This window comes from Semicossyphus pulcher, unplaced genomic scaffold (assembly GCF_022749685.1).
Source record: "Semicossyphus pulcher isolate SPU_LCO1_2020_fin unplaced genomic scaffold, fSemPul1.0.p SCAF_10, whole genome shotgun sequence".
NCBI classification, from domain to species: Eukaryota; Metazoa; Chordata; class Actinopteri; order Labriformes; family Labridae; genus Semicossyphus; species Semicossyphus pulcher.
Genome location: NW_027211604.1, coordinates 21,883,216 through 21,904,760, shown reverse-complemented (window position 1 = coordinate 21,904,760; position 21,545 = coordinate 21,883,216). Strand labels below are relative to the sequence as shown.

General features: G+C 41.3%; 1 protein-coding gene across 1 annotated transcript in view; it reads right to left on the bottom strand.

Moving 5' to 3' along the window:
• tmem132e (transmembrane protein 132E) overlaps nt 1-21,545 on the bottom strand; it is a 484,215-nt gene that overhangs the window by 221,879 nt on the left and 240,791 nt on the right. The gene's annotated exons all lie outside the window — the stretch shown is intronic.

Below are 21,545 nucleotides of genomic sequence, written 5' to 3'. Positions count from 1 at the left end.
CGTTTTGAAGACGGTCTCTAAAATGATGTAATTATAAAACACTGCAGAACATCACGCTGATCATTTATTTGCAGAGCATTAGCAGCGGTATCTCTAAATGGCCTCTTCTTTGTCACAATAATGCACATTAGTCGGCAGAATATGCTGATTGTGATTAATAAATGCATCTTGTTGTTAAAGCTGCAGTATTACACTCATACATTAAATAATAATGTATTGTGCATCGTAACTTACGGCCCTCTGTTAGCATAAACTTCTTGTTAATAACTAGAGGGACATGTTGGAGCAGGCAAACATTTCTGGTTGTTGAGGCCTGAGCTGCTCAGACTACAGAGAACTGTAACAAAGATGGAAAAGAGCAATAAAAACAAAAGTATAACAAAAGGTCCACATTCAGCGCTTAAGATTTGGTCATTAACATGGGGAGCATCCATGCGGATCTTTTATGTTATTTTTATTGCAGATTAGCCGTGTTTTCACTCTCCTTTTTCAGCTCCTGTGGTGGCTTTATGGATTCTGCTCAGCTCAGCCCGCGGCTACGTGCCGTTTCAAGGTAGACAGCTAATCAAGATGAATGTCGGGGCAGGGCCGAGATGAACCGAGGGGGGAGGAGGCGCACACAACGCACTTCCTGTCTGAGCGAGAAAAGGATGCATGTTTTATTCTTAAAAGGGTCAGATCAAACAAATAAGGAAACACTACAGTGTTCTGTAGCCCAGCAGAGGTGCATTTTTTATTGATATTAATTTAGTATTAAAAATAGCTGTTTCTGTTTACATAAAGCATGCTGGTTCCTCTGCACATTGTGTCTTTACAGGCTATGTTTTCTCTGCCCAGCACCAGGTCTGTTCTCTTCTGCTTGTTCTAGAAACAGTTGCTTTGGGTGAAATCAGCTTGTGTGGAGGAGAGAGACTCAGTGAGGGACCAGGGGAGTCATTATGCCTGTGTGATATAGGTGTGTGCTGTGTCTGTCCTCTGCACATGGATGCACGCCTAACAGGGCCACATATTACAGCCAGGGCAGCCGGCCAGGTGCAATAATTCAGCAGAGTGAAGAAGAAGTGAACATCTTTATGCATTTGTATTTCTATTGCAAGAAAATAACTAATTCTGACATATTAAAAGCCTCCCCCCACTAGAGAATTTGTGAAAGTTAATGTTCTTAGATGAAGTCGGAGGGAAACTTAATGCTAGCTACTTAGATTTCATTTTCAGGCAATTTATAATCCTATTAAATCAGGGATGCACGATGTTATCGGCACGTTATCGGTATCTGCAGATTATGGCTTGATAATGACATATCTGCATTTTTATTAAACAACGCTTTAATTCTGTCTAAATGCTCGATAATTCTCTAAAAAAGCTTGACGTAAAAGCTACATCATTAACTCGGCGCAAGTGTGCACGTGCACTGCCCGCACCACGCCTCTTCCGTCAAGCGTGACGGAGGGAGTTTTTCATCGTTTTCCGAAACAGTGGTTGCTCAGCATCGGTCATGCGAGGAGGGGCCAAATGTCATCATCCAAGCCTGTTTAAGTTGTATGAATATCCATCCATTATCTATACCGCTTATCCTGTTCGGGGTCGCGGGGGGCTGTCATTGGGAGGAAGCTGGAGACCCCGGAGAGAGCCCAAGCAGAACATGCAAACTCCACACAGAAAGGCCGACTTTGTGACCTTCTAGCTGAGAGGCAACAGTGCTAACCACTGCACCACCGTGCAGCACTTGTATGAATATTACAGTTTAAATAAAAATTTAAAAACATGAGTTTAACATGGGGCGGCTGTGGCTCAGTGGTAGAGTCGGTCGTCCTTCAATCGGAAGGTCGGAGGTTCGATCCCCAGCTCCCTCAGGCTACATGTAGAAGTGTCCTTGGGCAAGATACTGAACCCCAAATTGTTCCCGGTGGCATAGCCAACGAATGTGATATCTGATTGACAGTTGGGCACTTTACGTAGCAGCCTCTGCCATCAGTGTGTGAATGGGTGAATGTGATATGTAATATAACAGTTTAATTTTTTTGTTTGTATTTATTGTTTTTATTTTGAAAATGTTAGAAATAGAAATAAATATGGCATTTTGCACAGAACCTAAAGTTTAAGTAGTTTTCTTATATTGCCCAGTGAATGTGTACATTAAAGCACTGTATTATGTTATTCCTGCATCAGCCAGTGGGCCACTACAATAAGAGTAGGCATGATATCAATTCCACTACCGGGGAGACTTGATGTTCTCTGCAATAAGGTCGAAAAAAACTTTCCTAATGTATCGGCATCAAAATCGGCAAAAAGGGGAGGAAAATATTGGATATCAGCAAAAAATCCAAAATCGTGCATCTCTGTATTAAACAGATTGTGGTCCCAGTCTGCAGAGTGTTTGTTGGGAACAAGATAAATGTAACTTAATTCACTGTTTATCTCATGTGTTCCTTTCCCCCTTCTCCACAACAGCTGCCTCTATGATTTCAGATCTCTGTTTTTGAGGTTAGACAAGATAAAGAATCATCACCTCCTCTCTCTGAATGGTAAGTGCAATAACAGGCTGTACTTTCTTCATGCAGCTCATTGTATTCTGTGCTCGGGTATCTTTTCTTACACTCTAATGTCTTATTATCATTCACAGAGAGAGGCCTGACATCCCTTCTATTAGAGAGGCAGAATGAGAGTGGATCTATAAAGTGTAAATGTCAAATTAGGTCGAAGGATACATGTGCTTCCTTATTTTCACACTTTTTAAAAAATATATTCTTTGCCTCTGCAGCTCCGACTGTAAACTGATCAGAGAATAATATCCCAGTATCTTTTATTACAGGACGTGTGTGTGGGAAGAATATTGGAGAGTTTTGGAGTAGTTGCATCGTCCTCTATTTTACCCGCCTGAGCCGAAAACACGTTCCCCTGCTGATGTGATTCTGTCTCATAACCTCATCTTTCACAGTGTCAGCGACTTCCTCAGAGCCCTGCGAGTAAACGCAGAGACCATCCAGAGACGTGTTTTTGTGGTAGAAAGCGAAAAATGACTGAAACAACACAATGTTATATTTTCAAGGCAAATTACGGGGTTTTTTTGTAGACCAGGGCTTTGACTTTAAAGAATGTTTCAACCTCTGCATTAAAATCTGTTCACTGTAAAGTGTTATAGTATTAAACAGCAGGCATTGTGGGACAAGAAGGTTTTACAGGATACATTTATCCTGTCTAATTTTTCGCAGGGTTCTTGTTTAGTTTGTGATTTTAATCAATCTGAGGAGCAAAGAGAAACAATCTCTAAAGCACCAATTAATTATTAAGCTTTTCATCATCAGTTGGCAAAACGTCAAAGAATTTATTCAAAGTAAGAAAAAAAAAAAAGAAAAGAAAAAAGCTATTTTGGGGACAAGCACCAGCAACACATCTGGAATATTGTTTCATCACCTCTCACTCTGACTGATGAACGAAACATGACAGATTTTCAATTTTCTCTTTTTTAAGTCTTTATAGTTAAATAAACAATAAATCTATTTTCTATTTATGCAGCTCCAAATCACAAAAAAGTTATTACATAGCACATAAAGAGCCGTACTCTTAATATCATTAATCCACCAATGAGCAAACACTTAGCAAAGAAAAACTTATAACAGGCAGAAACCTCGAGCAGAACCACAATGTGTCTCGACCGTCTGGGTGAAGTGGGATAGAGAGAGACAGAGAGAGAAAGAGGATATGGATAGAAGTGATGCTGATGTCAATAACTCCAAAATCATATGACTCAGCATTGTTATGTCATCTTGTTCAATCAAATTAATCTGTGCTTTGCAAAGCCAAGGAGAAAGTCGTCACTGTCAAACTAATGGCTTGTTGCCATCCTTTATAACACTTCATATGGGGGACATTAGTCAATGTGTCAAGAGTTCGACTTAAAGTAATAATCTTGAGATTTTCACTTAAATAAATGTCTGTTCAGTCACTATCTATCGCTGAGTGAGGTAACACGATGGTGATTGAGCCTCTGGACTACTGATGAAAGCCTTTGCATTTGCAGTATTACAGACTGGGGGTCTGGTGCGACTTCCGCAGAAAAAAAATCCCAAGCGGCGCCCAGTTAGTGACGTGTTTTCCATCACCCAGCAGTGGTTGGTCTGCCAGAGAGGGTAGGCAACTGCTTTTCCGGTCTCTGCAAGTGTTGCGAGTAAACAGTAATCTACTATGTCTGAACAAACAAAGAAAAGATCGATGACTGCAGATACAACTTCAACAATAAGTGAAAATCCAAAGAAAAAGAAACAAATTTGACGCTCAGATGAAGGCAAACAGTCTAAAAAGGAAAGCGACCGTCAGCCAGGAAAATCAAGAGTTACAACCGGAGCCAACCGTGGACGTCACACATGCAACACTTTCTGGATATCTTGGAAGTGTGCTCCTGCAATTACCGTTTATCGTCATAGGTGCCGCCAAAGAGAACGAAACTCAGATCTTCAAGATTACAACTTTAACGAGAGAATCTCTACTGAAGGAACTAGAAAAAGCAGCACAGATAGATCCTCATAAAATCAAGTAAAAAGCAATTCAGTGGTTCTTTCAGGCCTTTGCAGACACACTGTAAAATACCCCAAACACCCACCATTTCATCCATCCATTTGGTCTACTGCCAAAACATTGACTATTGTGACTACAGTGAATGAATCATGACCTCCATGGACTTTCTTGGAAATCACAGTAAGTGACACATATAAGTGGTAAATGGACTATACTTATGTAGCGCTTTTCTAGTCTTGTGAGCACTCAAAGCACTCTTTCACCCTCACACACACATTCACACACTGATGGCAAAGGCCTAAGTGCCAATCTCCAGTCATACCCGACGGCTACGCCTTCAATTTTCAATTTGGGGTTCAGTGTCTTGCCCATGGACACTTCAACATGTGACTGTAGCAGTCAGGCATCGAACCCCCAACCTTCCGATTGGGAGACGACCGACTCTACCACTGAGCCACAGCCATCCCCACATATCTCCTATACATTGTACACAATCAATAACACTAATGACTGAAAGGTTTTCAAATGCTATTTCTGTTTAATGCTTCAGGCAGAGGACCTCCAGCTCATTATGACAAGCGTACTTAAGTTGCCATTATTGCGCTGGTGTTCTGTATCTGAGCGTTTGCCGGCTGGGTATCACATTGCATGAGCAGTCTTCATTATCAGATACCAGCCGCTGGTAAATGGTAACAAATAGAGAGCCGGTGAGTGGAGATGAGGCTAGATAAGGTATAATAAAGTTATACAGGCCTCGTGCATTCACCACTGATTCAATTACAGCCCAGTGTTCTAGATTACCCAGTCAGTGATCAAATAAAATAGAAGTACCACTTCAACATAAAAGTACACCTAGTGGCGTCTGTAATTGCTATGCATTCACTGTGTCGCTGTAATTAAGCCTACATAGTTAAATGTGCGCTGTACAATGAGCTTCCTATATCCTGAACAGCAGTGTGATGACACACAGAGCCACAGCGAAAGGCACCCTTTTGTTCCGTCGATGTATGAGAGCAGAAATGGAAATCTTGCCAATTTCCCCGACATTGTTCATGCAGCACGTGTCGGGGCAGGGCCTCGCGCAGCCTTCAGTTGTGTAAATTCCATTAGATTGATGGGCGCGTGAATGTGTGCAAATGAAAATGTGAGTGAATTGTCGCGTGTGCGAAGGAGTGCATCAAACCGTGCCGCTGTCTTACAGAGTACAGAATCCATAGATGGCTGCCGACGCTGATACAGGATTATCCTCTGGTGGATTTCCACATTATACATCTCATCTCCTCCTGCAGAGGCCATATTGCACAATGGCAAGCTCAGGCTAAGCAAACTAAACTAAATTGCTCAAGCAGGGATCCCAAGGGCTGGATAACCATCTCTTCATCCGGCAGCATTTATTTCCCCTCCGTTTCTGTGATTCGAAAGCTTACTGACATTTTTAACTATTGTGTTGACAGTAAGTAATCTGGCATCATCCTGAACAGAAGTTTATCAATTATGAGCACAGATAGTAAGGCAGGGGGAGTAAGTATTCCATTTATTTACCTATTTAAAAGTAGCAGCCACACAAAAATGCTGCTAAATTCAAAATGTTCCTTCAAGCTTAAAGGAGGGAAAAGCCACTGTCAGTCAAAGCTGGTGTTCTCTGTAATCGATAGAAGCAATAATATCTGAAATAGGCGCCATAGCTGTGGAGAAAGTCGTACAAACAGCTCGTGGTTTCGCCAATTCCACATTCCTACAACACCCAGCGTGCATTGCGCCCCTCCCTCTGAAAGGAACGGCCCGGCGAGAGACGCTGGAGTGAAATACGACTGTGTCGCTGCAGGCAATGGCTCAGAGCGATACAGAATCCGAAATACGATGAGAACATACCGGTGGGTCGTCTAAAAAATCTTCAGGTCTGCTGTCTACATTTCAAACCTGACGATTTTGAATGAGACATGACATCGGAGGCGGGCGTCTTAGATTGAGGAAGTGTAGTTTAGCGAGCTCCCTGGGGCATTTTACGTAGTCTGGCGGAGGTTTTCCAGGGCCCATTGGTCTTCCAAAGGCACAGAGAGAAATTGCTTTTTTTCCCCCCATAATAGCGTGATAAGACTGAGGTTGAAAATCGGCAAACTGGCCCTTTAACTATGTGTTGTTCATCAAATCAACAGGAAATGATCACCATTTTCACTTCAAACATTGGACATTTGCATGTAAAAAGTGTCAGCGAACGCCTTTATACATGGAGAAAAACTAGCATTCATATTGAGGCTTGAAGATAATATTCAAAAACACACTCAGTACAGTTTCATGCATCATTAGTTGCAGTACCTTCACACCGTGCGGCCTCATGGGACTTCCGTGACCACTGGGTTGTTAACAAGGTTTCTAGTTTGCAGAGATTTTCATCTTGTTATATTCTTAAACTGCCTCCTATACCTGCCAATTTATCAACACCTTTGATGAGGCAACACGATTTGTTTCCCGAGCAGCTGATAACTGAGCGGAGCCACACATGAAGCCGTATCCCAGGATGCACTGGGCAGAGTGTAGGGAGATTCTACAATCTACAATCAGAAGGCTATTACAGACACACTGACATATAGTCAAATTATTAGTAGACTGATTATCAGGGACGTCTGGGCTAAATTTAACCTGCTGCCATCGCGACCCGACCCCTGACAAGCGGAAGAAAATTGCCAGAGATTACCTTCTACTACAGACACGCAGGATAGCAAACCCTGTACACAAACAGCTGGGAATTATACCTCAACAAAACAGTATGCATCTACAGGACTAAGTGTCCATGCACATCAACAATGCAGAAGGAACAGCGTGTAATGAATCACTCCGTTTCTATCTCTATCATCTTACACAAAGCGCTGCGTCTCTGTCGCCGTGAACGCATCATAAGGCGCACTTTAACTCGAATGCAAACCTAATTCATATCTTCTTGAATAACTGCATGGGTAGACACCTGAGCAGATGTTACAGCTTGATTACAGGTGCCTCAGGGGAAGAAAAATGCACATCATGTTTTGTTTGGAAAGCACATTCTCCTGGGAAATGCCTGACTGCATGCGACACTTCTGATTGTGTTTTGATTTTCTCTCTTGTGAAATGCGAGACAGTGAAGGCAGCACGGTTCCTTACTGGCAGCAGTAGTCCTTCGAATGTTTTGTAAGCTTAGGGCGAAATTAAACCTCATGCATTAGTATTTAGAGGATAAGAACGAGTGCACAGTTGATTCATAGACATCATTTAAGGTGTCAGCATGATATGGGGATAAAGGAAGAGATAGCAAAGTTTCTCCAGCACAGAGAAGTGAAAGACAGCTGCTTCGCTTAAAATCTGCAGCACGTTTTCCAAAACCTGACCATGTACATCGCTGCCAACTGTAACTGCCACGCTTCAGACAGAAGGCAATGTACAGCAGCAAGCAAATCAGCACTGGCCCTTAAAAGCTTACGTGACATTCATGACAAGATGCAGCAAATCTGTCAAATCTGACAGACAGGATATCAGCTGTGGGAAGAAGGGAATAATGATGGTGGGGAGGAGTCAACGCTGTTATGCTTGGAATGGTGAGTATTCCCAGGATGCTTCAGTGCTTGTTTGCAATTAAAAAAAGATGCGGGATAACATTTCGCTGTCATCGTGAGTGCCTTTTTTTTAATAGCAATTTCAATATTACAAATGAGATACCTTTGTAGTCAAAGCCTTGAGTAAATCTGTGTCACCAAAAAATGATGCATTCATGTTTAGAAAGTGAAAGAAAAATCATCAAGTGGGAGTTACACCGGGCCTTTGTGTGAGATTACTAAGCACGGTATCTATCATTTAGCCCACAGTGAAAGATATTTTCACACAGCCTTCAGGACTACTGAATCTCATGCGGCACCATCACAAACACCAAGGTCCTACAGTAAAGCTGCATGTAGTTATGAGCTATGAAAAGCCTCACACTGGTCCTTTTTGTCGCCCCTTTCATAGAAGGAACAGGACTTTTATTCTGATAGCGTTGATGATGGGTATTTTTTTCTACTCAAATGTCTCAATAAGCAATGAACATGTCACGGTGAGCCATCATGAACTAAACCAGGAGGAACAAAGTGGCATGTCACATACTGTTACCTCTAAGTGCGCTTTTCATACACGTCAAAGGGCCTTTATGCTGCAGGAATTCATGCAACAAAAATGTTTCTATTGATGCCTCTTATATAACATGTATGCTGTAATATTACATGTAGCATAACATGCTGCCAAGGTCAGACTGCTGCGAAAGAATAACTCTTCTGTGTTTGCTTCAGAATATAAGGACAGGAAAAGATGTCATAAAATGTTAATAAAGTGTCTTGATAAGTCTCCACAAGCAATGACCGAGGAATGTGCACTTTAACCGGTTAACCGTTAATACTGCCAGTTAAATGTTTAAATAAAATTCAAGATAGAATAAAAAAATCTTTTTTTATATAGCCTACATATATATTTGGGAAACACATGTTGTCGTTAGCTGAGCTGAGCCTGAGAGGAGAGCAAAATGAAACGAGCAAAAAATAAAGCAGCGTTTTTTTGGGCGATTATTTCACCATCGGCGACGGCCACAATGTTAAATACAGCGGTGGTACAAGCACAATGCAACACCACACGCAAAGCAAGCATCCCAACCGACGGGTCCAGCGCAAGTTTCTCATCCAACTCTGTCCTCCATGCTAGCGGTTTGAGGGGATAACGCAGAGAATCTGTTAAATGGTGGAGAAAGATATTTTGCCTGCCAGCGTGGTCAGTGGCAAGGTGTTTCAGGAGCTACTGGGCTATATCGAGCCGAATTACCGAATACCATCAAGACGGACTGTTACACATCGTATTGAAGCCCGGTTTGGAGAGAAGAAAAAAGAGCTGAAAACACAACTTGGTAGTCTCACTATGGAGAGCTACGTGACAATTAGGTGGCACTATATTGATGAGGCCTGGGAGGTTAAATCAGCCCTCCTCCTAAAACAGAGCATGGCAGCCAGCCACAAACAGCGACTGCACTAATTGCTGCGGTGGAGACCTGGGGACTCGCTGGGAAAAGTGTCTGCATGGGTCCCAGACTTTTCTCCAATCCAATAAGTACATTTTAATCTCGTCAGTTAACCGGTGATTAACCGTTAAGAGTGTCGGCTAACCGGTCAAAAATACAATTCTAAATGCACATCCCTGCAATGAGCATGTGACAGTCAGCCACAACAACAATACTGGCACCCTGAAACCAAAGCAGCAAAGTGGACCGTGGCCATTGACCATTATAAAATACAAGTCTTAATCCTGGCATTTAGCTATCTTTAAATCGCTAGCAGATTTTTCTGCCTTTTCTGCCTTTATTGAGTGAGAGGACAGTGGATAGTGTCGGAAACAGGGGAAGAGAGAGTGGGGGATGACACGTGCAAAGGGCCGATGGCGGGGGTTGAACCCGAGGCCGCTGTACTGAGGACAGTAGCCTCGGTACACGCCGTGCGATGTAACCGCTCAGCTAAACCAGCGCCGCTGAATCGCTGTCTTGCATTTATGTGAGCATACAACAAAGGACAATTATGTAGAGAAAGCAACCAAAGAGTTGAAGATGAAGTGCAGTGAGTCAAAACGGTGTACTTTTACTGCACTCCTTAGCAGATAATGTGCAATACAGTAGGAAAACAGGTACTGCAGAACAGTACAGAAATAAAGAAAGCTCTAAAGCCGGAGAAAACAAACATCATCTCACATCCAGATACCTTTTGTTATCATATAATCCCCTCTGTTTTTGTATCTCTTTTATGTGTCTTCCATACTCTCCCTGACTGTCCACATACAGAATAATAAAGCCAATGAAATACTAAAGGTCATTAGACTTTCAAGTCGGCTTGAAACTAATAATACAGCAATAAAAAGTACAGACTACCATTGTTCACCGGGGAAAAGAATCATATAACATCCCTGTTCCAATGTGTCGGGGGGTTAAAGAGCAGCATCTTATTATCCTTTTAGATTTGTGAGCACTGTAAAATAAAGCCAACACGCATTGATGGGAGCTGGAAGAGGAGATGAGGAAGGCATATTCGCACTGCCCACATTGTACCATCAAGATTTTGTCCCTGCCCACAGAGCTCAGCGCCTGTCGGTAAACAAGCCCGCCTCCTCATCCTCTCCGGAGGCTCATTAAAATTTGAGTACCGGCTCCCCTTGTCAAACACAGAGTGCTTTTGCTTTTGGGGGCTAACAGTCTAATAAATATGATGAACCTCGGCTGAAGTGACCTGTGCAATGTAGCAAAGGACTCCATGAAAGCTGAAATACGTGAGAGGGGAAATTGGTCGGCCGGTGTGTCTTTGTGCGCCGTCTTTCAACTTTAAAGCCTTGTCTTTATCGAACAGACAGTTCATCGACCGTCACATCCTCTCACACCTCATTAAGCAAAAAGTAGGAGAACTTGTATAATTACAACATTTCCATTTCTAGCACATTCTCTTTTTTTCAGTCTTGATACATTTTTATCTCTTCAATGTTCTACAGTGTGACAACATACTTAATTCATGACTTGCTTGATATGGCTCCAATTTACGGAGTTTATGGCACCTAACTTTATTAAATGGTTTAAGATCTGAGTGGAAATGTGTTGATTTCTCTGAAGCCTCACAGGAATGTTGAGCAGCTCACGCCCACAGATAAAACATGCAAACAGGTCGCCTGGTAGTTGATGAAAAAATTACAATAATAGAATTTATAGAAGTGTGTACACGGTCATAATGGATGTTTCCGCGCAAATTTCAAGCTTAATGAATTTTTATTCCATCTGCAACATAGAGCCGTAAGTAAGGCTGGTTAATGTTGTATAGTGAATAACAAAGAGGCCACCGGGGTGGTTGTCAGGGGCGTTGGATGGGTTTAACAGAGACATGACTGCATCCATGAGACTGGACCTCGACTGCTGTGCAACAAAGTTGAACTATGATAACTGACACGAGTTACTTTCCGTGCATAACAACACTTGACCACAGACCACAGACCCTGATCTTTTTGTGTACCAAGTAGTTCTGGTGCCTTAAAGCTCCTAAAGCTAAAGCGGAGTTTTTTCATGGTTATGAAACAGACTGAAATTAATTCTGATGACTCTATATGACCTGAAAACCACCACTTCAGCATGTACAGGACAAAATCAGCAAAGAGATAAGAGGTACAGCTTTGTCCACAGGGGGCGCCAAAATCAACACAAACCAAAGTTCGTCACAGGAGCTTTAACAAAAATTAACTGCAACAGTTTTTGTTTTTTTTACTTTTTTGATTAGGAAAAGATCATAGTTTAGACAAAAAAGAAATGAGTCAACGTCGTGTTCCTGTTTCACACAGGACACAGGCAGCTGTCTCCTTTCAGGCCTAAAGTCCTGAAGGCAGCCTGGGCATATTCTTCCTGCCACCACCACGTTATGCATGTGTGCTGGTTGACTTGAAAAAAAGTTCTGCCATTGAAGGCACTAAACATACTTCCAACTGAAATACATTAGTTTGAAATTTGTTCTGACAGACTGAAAAAAATGACTCGTCCATACTTAGGCCACAGGGCTCCAACAGTATTGTTGCTCCAGCTCCATTGTTCAAACAGAGCGCACAGTGGAGAATCATTGTTCCTGCGGTCTCTCCTGAGTGTGATGACAAACATGAAATGTGGCCTGTGAAGACGCAGTACGGCAGCGATGACCTGACCCTGTGCGTCTTTTTTTAGTCACAGTACGCGCCGCACCCCTCCCATTGCATGCTCATGTGCACCTCCACTTATTAAACATGTTCCAGCAAAACAACCCTTTCACTACCTTTCCTGATCACATGGGCACTGCTGTCTGTAATTCATCTCAGCCTTTCTGCAACCTACAACTTCAGGTCATTTTCTGTTAAGGTTGAACAGCAGTGTGTGTGTATGTGTGCGTGCATGTGTGCGTGCATGGGAGTGTGTATATATAGCCTCACTATGGAGGTCATCTAATCCATTATGGTCATCCATTCCATTATGAGTCTCCTCGTAAAGACATTTCAAACACGTGGGCAGTAGTCGGAAAATGATTGCATGTATATGACTTACCTATATGATGAGGACGCCATCAGTAACCAAAGGTTGGCAGCATGGGGAGAAGAAAAGAGGAAAAAGAGAAAGTTAGTTAAGGTAGTAAAAATAGTTCAACCTCACACACGGGAAACTGATTCACACTCCTTAGGATCACAGTATTGTCATCTTGAGAGTGGCAATGATCACACGCTTGCGTCCTCCATCATACACTCCTGGAGGCACTCTGTGACTCAGTGGAAAGAAACCTCTCAGTTCCACCCTAAACACAGCTACTCTACATGGACATGAAAGTGCATCCCTCCCTAACCATCCATTTGTGATCAAACACATTTGCTGCTTGAATTATCAACAGCAGCTCTGCGTGAGTCATTATTTAGTAGTTATTATAAACAGAGTGGTTAAATATCAGGCCTTGATTGCCATGTGCCTCCACAAACAGTAGTTTTATTTTGGGCTCCAGTTTTTATTTAAAACAGTTATAATAATACTGGTATAATAAGAGCCCTATAGATACATGATTTCTGAGGCAGATACTGATTGGAGTTTTCCAATGATATATTGGCTAATATCAATTTTCTTTACACTATCCAAAACGTATGCAAGTTTAAGATTAAGTCCCCTTAAATGTTTGGAATTTCTGCACTTAATTATTTTTCTCATTTATCAGCTGACATAAACACCAATTTGTTATGGCGACATACTGTATCTGCCCATATGCTCCTGGCTTATTTTATGGTTGTGCTCTCAGTGTTATTATAGACATAGTCTAAAGCGACAATAATCAGATGGGGAAAATCATCTTTAGGCTTAAATCAAGGTATTACATCACATAAAGGCAAAAATCCAGTGAATCCCCTACCCACTTATTTGCTGAACTGCCAACAAATACAGTAGATCCCAACATGGGGGTCATGGCCCAACCAAGGGTCACCCGGAATAATCTTATAGGTCACAAGATGATTACAGGGCTAAGAAGGAAAACAAATCTGTTTGTTACAGCTGATGCTCGATCTTAGTCTCCCTTTGATACTGTGGATCGGAAAATATGTCTCGACAGACTGGAACATTGGGTGGGATTATCAGGCACAGTCCTCAGCTGGTACAGATCATATCTCTAAAGCAGAGGCCATGCTGTTTCAACTGGTGACAGCAAATCTGAGCAGATCACCATGACATGTGGAGTCCCTCAGGGTTCGATTCTTGGTCCGCTATCATTCACCTGTACCTGCTCCCTCTGGGTGAAATCATACATGACAATAAAGTTGCTTATCACAGCTACGCAGACGACACTCAGATGTATTTATCTCTTTCAACAAGCGAGCATGGCCCCTTTGATTCACTTTATCAGAGACAGAAATCATTGGCAACAAGGAGAAGGGAATGAAAGTTAACGCTCAGCTTGATTTGGAAGTCTTGGTGTTTTAATAGACACCAGTCTGGGCTTTTCTCATCTAAAGCAAAAAGGAAGATTGAATGGTTTCATGTACAGATGACATTTAGAGGAAGTCATGATGTATCCATTTCCAGCAGCTGGACTCTCATGGTCTCCTGTCTGGTTTCAAAATAAAAAGGTACGCAAATGTATTTCTAACAAATCCAGGACAACTGAGTACTTAACTTCTGGTCTTTTTTTCCAATAAATTAAAGTCTCAACTGTACTAATATTTCTTTTCTTGCATTTTTTTCCATTCAACTTTGACCAATTAATTCTCTTCTAAATAATTTTTTTTTTTTATTGCTCATTTTTTAAAAATATGATATGAATACTTTTGCGTGTTTAAAATGTGCAGTACACAAAAATCTGTTTGCCTTGCGTCTGTGTACGTTTTTTCTTTAACCCCACAGAATTTCTGTTTCTTTATAACTTATTTTGCTTTACACATTTTGGCATCTAAGTTATTGCTTTGCTGCCAAGAGCTAGATTAAATCAATTATTCCATTTCAAAAGTAAAATAAATGCTTAGAAATAATTAACAACTTACTTGCAATTTGGCCCCCAGCAGGAGGCTGCAAAAATAAATTACTGATGAGAGCCATTACATATTAGCAGACTGTTCCAGAGAAGTGGTTTTCTTGGTAGAAAGGAAATTACCCCTGGCATATTATGAAAGCCCATCTATGAAAATATTACAAGTTTCTGACCGAAACGTGGCAGAGGCCTATGGATTTTTGCCCCCCTTATTAAACTATGTCCACCGGATTGCAATTTCATCAGCACCCCCAGGTCCTCAGGCCGGGGAGGGGGTCTTGCTGTTGTTTTTAGGAACTGCTTTCCAAGTGTAATGGTGAACACTGGGGCTTATTCCTCTTTTGAACTAAAGATTACCAAAGTGGGTTGTTTAAATCCTTTTTTATTGTATTGTAATTTATCATCCCCTTGGTCTTAATCGTTGTTTTATTTCTGAATTCTGTGAATTTTTATCCTCGATCATTGAGTTTGACAAAGTTACATAGTTAAGTTGGGGATTTTAATATTCATGTTGACGACTCTTCTTGCAGCTTTGCCACTGATTTTATCAACGCTACAGAGTCTTTTAATTTTATCCAACATGTGTCCGGCCTGTTAGGGGTCATACCTTGGACCTTGTTTTTACCCTTGGTTTAAATCTTGACTCTGTTTGCTTGGAGGAGTTGCATATATCTGACCACGTTTGTGTCTTGTTCAACCTGTCTTAGATTCACTCCCTACTAAGCATGTCAGTCGCTCTCGTACCCTAAAATCACATCTCATCTGAGAAATTTTCTGCAGCTGTGGAAATCCACCAAACTCAATGTCCACCGTCTCTATTACAAAGACCTTTTAGCTGAGTATAACAACATGGTTAAGGATGCAAGAACATCCTACTTTTCTAACTTAATTGCAAACAGTTAACACAACCCAAAAGTCCTGTTTGACACCATCAGCAACATTGTCACTCCAGCACCCCCTCATGCGCCGGTCTTCTCGAATAAGGACTGCAATAACTTCCTGTCTTTCCTGTTTGTTTTGTGAAGCACTTTTGCTCTGTGAAAGGTGCTTTACCAAATAAACGTATTAACATTATATTATTATTATTACAGATGGGCTTCAGTCCACAATTTCTGGACTTCAATTTTCTAATGAGTAAGTTTAGTTATTCCGTATAAAATACCAATTATAGAGTCATATTTTTGTTTTTTTAGCTTATAAATGAGTGTGAGGTTGTAATTTTACCCTCTCACTTTTATTTTATTTAATTCAATGAAGCTAGATTACAGAGAATTTAACTTTGCCATTTATAATCAGATGATGGCTGCTAGGATTGAATCAGACCTACAGGGCAGACTGAGTGTGGAATGGGTGCGACTGACACAGGGATAATAAAGCTGGCAACCATTTTGGAGGCAGCACAAGAGCAAGTCTTTTAAAAGTGGTCCACAGGTGCTTCCTGCCAAAGGTTAATGTGCTTTGATACTTTGTGTGGGAGTAATTACAAAAGGGAAGACATCACATTAATGTTTGGAAAGCTGATAGGAACAGCTTTTTTTTTAGCACTACAGCCAAACAGAATCAAAGAGATCAAGTGCACTTGCTTGGTTTTAAATAAGAATATGAATTTAACGGGTAAGGGATGGCCTTTGTAAATATGATCTTATAATCAGAGGAAATGCGTGTTTGTAAGGCAACACAGAGGCTGTCCTTTGCAATATATACAGCTGTCTTACAGGCTCATACTGTACCCATACATACTATCAAATCCACACTGGAATGAGCTCTCATGAAGTGTGTTTATGAGTCAGGCATTGAACCAACCCATAAGAACAGCACAGGCTGAATCAAGCCCAATAAAAGGTCCTGATAAAATCAATCACACATAGAAAATGGGGAGTGGATTAAAAAAGGCAGCGCGGCAGTATCAAGGCTCCATCTGAAGTATAAGGGAGTGGCCGGCGATGATTCCAACTGAATGGACAGAAATGTGACGGACAGTTCTCTCCGTCTCGCTTCCGTAGACGCAACTCATGCGTATCCCCTTCACAATGAAGCAACAGGGACGGCAATAAAAAGGAACTCTGCCACAAAGCTGGTGACAGATTCTGAATGGATAATGACAAAGCTGTCTCTTTGGTCTATCAGAATGGACACGAATCTTGGACAAACAAAATGTTTCATAAAAAAAATACAAAAAAAAGTGTTTTTAGTGTTAGTTTTTTTTTTAAAGAAAGCAAAGTGGAAATGGAAAATTTCAAAAAGAAAGAGAAAAATATGTGTGACGCTGTGTAGCAAAAGCCTGTTTTTTGAGTAACCTCATTCTAAAAACAAGACTTTAAAGAGTTGTTTGGTTGTCTAGGCAACCGTATTTTTTACATTTAACAAATCTGCATCATAATGTAGTTTTTCTGGCATCTTTTTGACCCATTTATTGCCAGTCGCAGGAAAATATTTTCTTTTTTAGTTTATACAGCTCTAGTTAGCTAGATTGCAGCCTCTGTGTGACTTGCTAGTCACAGTATAACTGCCACTCACAGTAGTGAATGAACAAACACTCCGCAGCCAAAACAAAGAAAAAAATAGATCCTTCTGTCCTGTCCAACTTCAGGCCAAACTCTAAGCTGCATTTTCTGTCCAAAGTCCTGGAGAAAGTAGTTCTCACCCAGCTACAGCCATGTTTAAAGAGCCATCACATCACTGAAAAGTTCCAGTCAGGCTTTAAACTACACCATAGTACTTAATCAGCATTGCTGAGAGTTCACAATGATCTTCTTCTTACTGTTGATCTGGGGGAATCTGCTGTTCTGTTGCTGTTACACTTGACCACTGCCTTTACACGGTGGATCACAGGATCCTTCTATCACACCTTGAGCAGTGAAGGCATCAAAGGTACTGCCATCAAATGGTTTGAGTCATACCTCAGAGATAGGAGTTTCTCAGTCCAACTCTGAATACTCTATGGCTCCATCCCCATGTATCTGTGGGGTCCCGCAAGGCTCCATTTTGGGCCCAGTACTCTTTTTTTCTGGGATTTGTTGCCCTGGACTAGCTAACAAGTCACATAACTGGGCAAAAGGGAGTGAAATTAACTGTTAACTGTGTGGAACTCCAGATGATAGTATGAACTCTGACATGACAGAGTTTGGTTTTTTGAAATAACTGGAGGAGCACATTTTTGCTGTTTAATTAAGACAAATAAACTCAAATCGTCAAACTAATGCAAATATCTCAAGGTGCATATAGATCAATTTTGAAGGTTGTTTAACTGAAAGGTCACCCTGGCCATTTTTATCGGCTCGAGGATTTAAAAATAATAAATGAGGTTTAGAATTTATCATTAAAAAACATTATAAAGTTTTGCAAGATGTGCTGTTGCCTCTGAAGGTATCAGCTTGTGTCACTGGAGATTGGGAATTATTTATCCAGCAGCAACTAATTTTGGTAACATTTGGTGCTTGACAGATGGTAATTTGGTCTTTGGCTTCAGTCCCTTCAAGTGCAAATGTCTCAGAGCAAAACAGCAAAATTCAGATTAGAACCAGAGGCAAACTTACCATAAGGCAGAGTCAGGCAACTGCCTCCTGCCTCGTTTACCAGTGTGGTTTTTCCAATTACTATTTTTATTTGCACTATTAATGAGGGAAAATTGTAAATTTTCTCTTACAAATCCTGTAGAAGTGCTGCACAACACACTTGAAGCAACATTGGTAAACACCATTAAAATACAAAGCTCATGTAAATTCTTTGACAAAAAGTTGTCTCTGAAGATAGACGCATGAAGCCATTTTAAAATCCAAAATTAAGTATTTCTAGTTAGTTTTAGTCAATACAAAAACTTTGTTCTGCATTTATTATTAAAAATATTGAGCAACTTTTCCACCAGTTACAAACCTCCCTTAAAACTAAATAGATTTTTCACCTTGACCATGCAGGCTCGAGCATGCTTGACTTTCCAATTTTCATCTTTTATTTATCTTTTACTTTTTTTTCTTTTAAATCAAATCCAGTTACTCCACTACTTGAGAAACAATGTTTTGGAAGTGACTGAATAAAACAAAGCAGAACATATTGAAGAAAACCAAAGAGCTTCCACAAAGGCAGAGTGAACCTGCTCGAGTATTCATCCATCCGCTCACATCCTGCTTTTAAATGCTCCAACCTCCTCCACTCCACAGCGCTGAAGTCCACTTGAACAAAACACTACAAGGCACATGTTCACTAAAGAAGGCAGCTTTTGAATCTCTAAAAACTTTATTATTATTATGATTAAGAAAATAAGTGTACAATTTTTGCATATGCTAGCCGTTCTCTTACAGTACCTAATTGGCTTTCAAATATATTGTTTATAATTCAACTACTGCCCGATGCCCCAAATGATTTAATATGGTGAAGTTGCCAAACAGAGGCCGTGTCCCATGATCACTAACAAATCAGGTCATCACATAAAACATTTTTGGAAGAGGATATGTTAAAAATCTTATTATTTCTAATTTTCTGTGAGGGCTGCATGAGCACCCACAGGACCTCTCTTCAGTCTTTGCCTCAAACAGTCTAACACTGAGCAGAGGTGAGGAACACAGGTCAATGGCACATAAACTACCAATTGAAACACACACTGTCCAATGATGGTGATGAAGAGATTATAACAGAGCATTTTCTTTGCTAAACTATCCTGCGGGCCTGTGCACATTCTCTACAAAGTGATTGGCTTGAGGTTAAACCAAGCCAAATTGAAACTTTTACATCATTTTCCAGCGCTGAGCCTGCCTCGGCCGAGAGACCTGTCTGCAGCATTACGAGTGGCAGCCAACTGACCCACGTGGGATCTTTAATCTGTGATCCACCACAGCATTCGCTGTCTGGGATGGCTTTTTGTTTTGCAGGGAAAGAGGCAAGCAGAAAATATGTATATTTAGTTTTCAGGCCGGGATTGTACAAATGAGTCCCAGTACAGACACAAAGGCGTCTAATGGCCTCGTAAAAGTGAGCACGCACAAGCTCAAACAATCTAATCAGCGATTCATTGCTCGTCCTGCAGACTGTAATACACAACACAGCTAAAGTACTGTCAGACTGATCATTCTCATGATTCCCCAGTAGTGCAAAGATGGACTTCTGCCTACAGCTAACTGAGAGGGAAATGGGGAATCTGGTGATGTGATAATAAATAGACTCCACTGCACAATGCAATTTATAGTTTTTCTCAGCGGCTCCAGCAGGACCTTGATTTGGAAGATTACATTAGGATGCAGTTTACAAGCATCCTAATACCAACCGATGGAGGGGAGGGGTACGTTTTGCGCACCAGTTAATATTGCTGCTGCACGCCCACCAAAACAATAATACACTTATTCTGCATTTCTTCCAGAAACCGGGGCACAAATACCAACATTCTCCAAGCAGCCACAGACCTGCAGAGGTGTTGTGACAAAACCCCCTCCCTCCCCATCATGGTGGCTTAGCTTGTTCTGTCCTACAAAAGAAGGAATTCACAGAGTCTGCATGGGCAAACACGTCACTGCACATGCTCAGGGACATGCTTGATGCCCTATTAGAACATTTTTTGAACATTTTTATTCAGCCCACTCCAGTGCGCCACTGCATCGGTTGACCCTAAGAATTTCTTCACTGTAAAAAAAATAAAAACAACGCGACTATAGCTTTGTGGGAATGTGACAGGCAATTAGGGGTGGATCATTTGTGGGTAGCGTCCATGCCTTTGGGGGGGAGAATGAAGGGAAGAGAGTTGAGAGGAGCAGGCCTAGAAGACCTGGCATCAGGGATTGCTTGCTTTGAGTACTCCAGATGTTGTCCTACTTTGCCATTTAGAGAGTGCTTCCTTTTGTCACGCATGGCTGAAACATCATTGTGCTTGGGGAACGTTCAACAAAAGTGCTAGATGCTTCCGCAAATGTACGCTACTGTTTGTGATTGTGTGTCAACTTTTGACCGAGAGAATCAACAAAATAATAATAAATACACAAAGGTCAGCTGTGTGCAATTGAGCGCCAGTTTCTTTGCAAGCAAGGACCCATAAAAAACGTCTTGAGAGAGATTTTTTCAACTAAAAACATGTGCTTGTTTACTGTTAATGATTAAAACAACGCGTTATCTCCAGAAAATAGTGTGTGTAAGGTCTCCTGGGTTAGTTATTGGTGTCCATAGACAATGTACACCAGTAATATAGTAATATAGCATCTGTTTTTTACCTTAAAGAAGTCTATGCATCTATCTATGTAGGCCTCAGAGGGCTTTACTGTTTGTTCATACAACCTTCTCCAGATTACAACCTGCACAGAGAAGAAAAATGTCAGAATCCTCAAGAAGACCAAAGAAGGACTTCCTGTTCTGTGACGTCCAACAGACAGGCAACTGTTGCTATGCACAGGGCAGACCGAAAAAAAAAAGAATTAGGATACTTAAATTTGTTTTAAAACCGCGCACTGAAGCAGCTGAGCTCTCCTAACAGGTGCATAATTCAGCTGGCTAAGTATTTGGTTGGATTGAAATCCTGTAGACACATTAGCCTGGGAGGCCTTGGGTTAAGAACTCATTAAATATGGTATTGAGCAGCACCTAGAGCCAAAACTAATCCCCATTACTCCTTCGTGTCTCTTCCCTGAGACATGATCTCTCACCGGGGGTCTGTTAGGATGTTCTCTCCATGTGCTGCAGCTTAACAACTGCACAGTTACAGAAAAAGCACACGTAGGGAAGAGTAATACTCCATTATCTGTGACTTACACGACTGTCATTGCCAGAACTCAATATATTTTTTAGTGGACTGTCTGATATGACTTCTCCTGCTGACTAGATTGTCAGAAAACCTTCACAAAGACCTAATTTATCTGGCACCGATCAGCTAGGCCTTTATTCTCCTGACAGTCATCCTGATGAAATCCCCATAAAGTGAGTCCCACTACCTCCTCACCCGCTCTTCACCCTCTTCCATCTCCAGGCTGGTACTTTAATCTACACTTTCTTAAATGTCTCAACGGTCCTCACTTATCACGC